Source organism: Dreissena polymorpha, chromosome 2 (assembly GCF_020536995.1).
Source record: "Dreissena polymorpha isolate Duluth1 chromosome 2, UMN_Dpol_1.0, whole genome shotgun sequence".
Taxonomy (NCBI): Eukaryota; Metazoa; Mollusca; class Bivalvia; order Myida; family Dreissenidae; genus Dreissena; species Dreissena polymorpha.
The window spans coordinates 59,800,317-59,805,316 of NC_068356.1; the positions used below are offsets into that span (position 1 = coordinate 59,800,317).

At 34.2% G+C, this 5,000-nt stretch overlaps 1 long non-coding RNA gene across 1 annotated transcript; it reads left to right on the plus strand.

Annotated features, from left to right (window-relative positions):
* Positions 1 to 788: 788 nt before the first annotated feature.
* Positions 789 to 4,893, plus strand: LOC127867248 (uncharacterized). Its single transcript, XR_008043400.1, has 3 exons — positions 789 to 923; positions 2,186 to 2,259; positions 4,733 to 4,893. It is a non-coding gene; the product is annotated as an uncharacterized LOC127867248 (long non-coding RNA).
* The last annotated feature ends 107 nt before the right edge of the window (positions 4,894 to 5,000 follow it).

Sequence of the window (5,000 nt, forward strand, 5' to 3'; positions counted from 1 at the left end):
ACAATAGTGCAGTGTTACCACAACCGTAAGGTTCAATATTTGAGCGAACATAAATAACAACTTTGAACATTTTCAAGCTACAATGCTCGGTCAGCAGCTGGAGCGTGCGCGTCGCGACCGAGACGAGAGTCCCCCGCAGAGGATCTTCCTAGAGGGAACTTCTGCGAGTGGCTCTGCTAATCCAGCTGAATCCGCTACCCTCGAGCCGGACGTCTTCCACATTGCTGGGATTGCTGTCTTCCCCAAGATGCAGCGGTCGTATATGCCAACCGCTGTTTATCGTCGGGAGATCGCTGACCCGGACCTGCCAAAGGTCCCGTCTGTAGGGGGACGGGAATGGTGGTACAGCGAGACCACCAGTGTGAAGGAAATACGGGGCGGACCAGAACAGGCTTCTTTCCTGGGGAGGTATTGAAGCATGCTTGGAACTTCGAGGGGGGTGGCCTTATTGAGGGACCCCGGGAAAGCGGTACTCTGTACGCTCAACGCACTGGAGAAACTGTCTCGGGGATGAAGACGACGGCCGGTGACAGCGAGAGGTGCCATAAAGGCAGAGCTGCTTGCATGCACACCTTTGGTGGAGCTGCGTACAGACAAGAATTTGTCTTTGTATTGTCAACTACCAGTGCACATTAAGGTCTCATTGGACACCGTGCACTGGTATATTTGGATCTAAATTATATCTTTGGCGAATTCCCGGGAAGCCGGGGTAAATTTGACCTACTTTGGCTCAAAATTTATATTTTCCCCCTGAAAGGTCACAGTGGCAGGTCGGGCCATAAAGACTTCGTGAAGTCAGGCCGGTAGGACCTGAAAATAAACTCGGATATACACACTTCAAGCTACAATGAGCGCCGAAAGAAAAACTAATTCGAAATCATGGATGATTTACACATTACAAATGCAATTCCTAATGGCAATAAGTAAGTTTTCTATCCTTATTGTCTTTCTGAGTTGTGTTAAAAACAACGGTAGTGGATCCTGTGTGGCTGGAATGTTATTCAAGTAAATTTTGCATAATTTCGCGACCTGTCAAATTGTGTTTCTGCATAATGTAATGTCTAGAAAGCATCTTTCGTCATATACTAAGTTTAAATGCTATTGTTTATATGCTTTATCATTAATATCGCCTTCATATTACAATATTAATGAAATAATAATTATTCTTCTGAAATAAAATGCATGGAAATTTGTTTCCTCTTGCAAAGATCTATTAATAGATCTTTGCCTCTTGCAACAATATCAAATTTTCGTTTTAAATTAACAAGATATCTCTTAAAAGGTAGCCTAGATTGCACTTTACCTGTACGCAGTTGTTTACCACTATCGACAAAGCGGGGGTTTGGGGCGATAGCACCCGATACTGAAGAAATATATAGGATAAAAAGGAATATTAGGTGTTGCGTTATGTGTTGCGCGCTTAGCAACGATAAAATTATCGTATTGTGCCAATATTTGATTATTAAACATTGCTCGTTACGATTCATCATATCTCAACTATTCAAACTCACTTTTCCATTATGGAAAAAAGTTGCGTTTTCGTTTCAATTCGCACTTTTTGGCACTTTCGGATGATTTTTCTGTGCATTTTTCATTGGATTTTGCAGACTGTAAGTGACTTGTAAAGCCGAAGCTAAATAAATTAGACATTTCTCGTCTGCTAACAGTACTGTAAACAACATTGAACATGTGAACCGTAATTATCTGAATATAGGGTTGTCACATTTAATGTCTCTTTTACACTTGTGGTCGGTGTTTTTCACGGGTTATATGAATGTTTGTAATAGGGGTGAAAGGTCTTATATACAACTAACAATTATTAAAATGGCAAAGCATTTATCAATTAAACTAAATTAGTATGATCAGTGATACTTTAATATTTGTCACAAAACGGGAAATGTTGTAAAGGGTGTTGTATAGTGCGCACGATTCAATTAAAGTTAATTTAGCTTGTAATTAAAATGTTTTACTTTTATAATCAGGTGTAAGTTAAATTTAAGAAAATTAAAACGAAAATTAGGTGATGTTTATTGCATGCGGTTATTTCATAATAAATCAAAGTTTCTGAGTTATGTATATAAATCGACTAAATTAAGAATAGGTTATCATTATGCTACGGAATACATACGTCTAGTGAATTCATGCGTTTTTTTGTGATGGATTATCCGTGTATATTGTGTTCAAGGAATGTGGGTCCAAGGCAGCAAGCAATTGAATGCGATTGTTGCCAAAAATGGCAACACCGAACATGCGAAACCGGTAAGTACCATTCATATCATTGTATACTATAATATTTCAAACAAGTGGAAAGTGATACTCTTTTTCGTTAGCGTGTCCGTTGCAAAACTTACATTTTCTATTTTCGCGTATTATGTTATTATAACGAACTCTTTAGATTTCTAATTAATGTGAAGATAATCGAAATCGTGTGACTGGTGTGTTGTATTTCTTATTTCCGATTTGTCATAAAGTCAAGTAGTTATCTCAATATAACAGCTTTGCTTGAAGTTATTTAATAAAAGTTGTTTATTTGTATTGTAGATGAATGTTCTTTTTTGTGATACAGCTATCAATCGATCCAAGTATTTTGAACCAATATCGAAATATATGTAATTTGAAATTATTAATTCAAATACGTTTAATGGTTCGCGTGTTGATTTATAATAGTGGAAAGTCTATGTATAGCTCTATTTCAGCGTTCATGTTTTTTTGTTTTTTAATTATTTGTATTCTAATTTCTATTTAATTGTTATAAATAAAAAATAAGCTTATACTTATACTTATTACTTTTAATGAGCTATGAAATATATTGAAAACAGCTGTCACCTAATCAGTAACAATACCCTATTTCTCACCACTAAAATTACAATAAACAGATAATCTGTCAGTCATTCAGAGCTGATGAGGGTACTGATTATCGAGTAGTAGATAAGGCTATTACTGATAGGGGTTGTCTAGAGATAAGGCTGTAGTATGGAATACTTAAATAAATATTTGTTTATTTTTTCATGCTATACAATTTAATATTTAATTAATTAATCTAGAACAGTAACTCATGTACATATTTTTTAAAATGTTGGTAAATTTTATTAAAGTAATAAATAAATAAACATTTGATTCTTGTAAAATTATATGATTGAGAATTATTGTAAAATTAATCATTGTTTCGTACAACCATGTTTAAATAAATGTAGGTATGATAATCATATATGCGCGGTTTATATGATACTAAGCTAAGCTATACGTATTTGTACTCACGTTGACATTATTGTTATACGTTTTTTCCCTATAATTGTGTGCGCAATAAGTTTTCCATACGTAACGGGATATTTATTAATTGTTTTATGACAAATTATTCACTTCTTAATAATAAATAGTTATTAGTAAATATGTGCATGCATTATTTATTTGTTTATTGATTCCATTTTCTATTTGTTCATGTATTAAATATTTCTACAACTTCATAAATAACAAGCATGATTTGAACTTCCAAATATAAAATGTGTTTACAAAATGAGTATTGCTTTGGGAAACCGGGTTTTAACGCAAGTGCGTAAACTTCTATCTTTTAAAAAAATATATAGATGTATGTCTCATTGTGTACATATTGTAAAGCTTTCTTAATGTGTGTAATTATTGAAATAAATATTTAAAGAAAAGTATGTTGGTATATGTCTACTTGTGTACATATTGTAAAGCTATGATACTGTGTGTAAATATATTGAAATAAATAATAAAATAAAAGTATATAGATGTATGTCTACTTGTGTACATATATAAAGCTTTGATAATGTGTGTTAATAATGTAATAAAAATTAAAATAATAGTTAAAAAATATATTTTAAAAAGTACTTAAAATGTCTGTTTTAATGTGCCGATAACGTTACCATGGTGTAAACAATATTATGTGAAAAAAAAAAATTATTTTGTGAATATTAAAAAAAAAAAAGTATTGAGCTAAACTCTGAAAGTATTACTCATTTGTTTTTATGCAAAAATAACTCATTTAGAACACATTAATACATCAATATTTTGACTACCGTGCGAGTTGACTTAGGTACGAGTTGACTTCCGTGCGAGTTGACCACAAAACGTGCGAGTTGAGTTCCGTGTGAGTTGACTTAAGTACGAGTTGACTGTAAACCTAACAAAAAGGTAGCGGTACACAGTAGGAAGCAGAAATATGCAAATTGGCCCCGGGTCAAAAAGTGAAATATTGGGAAAGCGTAGGTTTCAATGTCAAGTTTGAGGGTAATAGGTCTTATTGTAATCTCAAATTGCATAAAATCCCAAGAATATGACCATTTTCAAATGCGAAACTGTGGGGTCATGACCTCTTGTTGTTGTTGTGTTCTTTGTTACTCAGGAAGGAAAAACGCGGTGGGCATATTGTATTTTGGGTTCTTTTTAAGCTGGAATTGCTAGTAGGGTCACGCTGTGAATTATTGCGCGAAAACAACCTGGTAAAGAGGTATTTATTCATGGTTTGATGGGTTGTGCTTTGTTTTGGGTGTAAAAATATCATTCCAAAAGCATGCTATCATTACGTTTGACTCGTCCCCAGCCAATTTCGTACATGGTAAAACGTTGATTTTGAAGCCCCTGTTCGCGGCCTTGCCATTCTTTCATTTTTGTCAATAGCATCACCTGTACAGGTTCCATATGCTCTTTTTTATCTTAAATGTAGGTTTCAGACTACTTGTGTGCAGTGAATGTGTTTTTATGATTGCAGTTTCTTTGTTTTCTGAATTGAGCGTGGTGGAGATCAAGAAGGCGTCCGCGGCTCCGAGAGAGTGTGTGTCTACCGTGGTCTGCTACCAAATGTCAATTGACATAAAGTAAAAGATTGTTGAAAATGTATGTCGCAAAATATGAAATGTGTATCTACCGAAACTATTTGTTGTTGTTTTTATATAGTTATAATTTTAGTCGTTTTCTTCGTGACTGAAAAAACCAACGATGTTATTTGTAACTGAATAGTAATGAAAAAGATAAACACA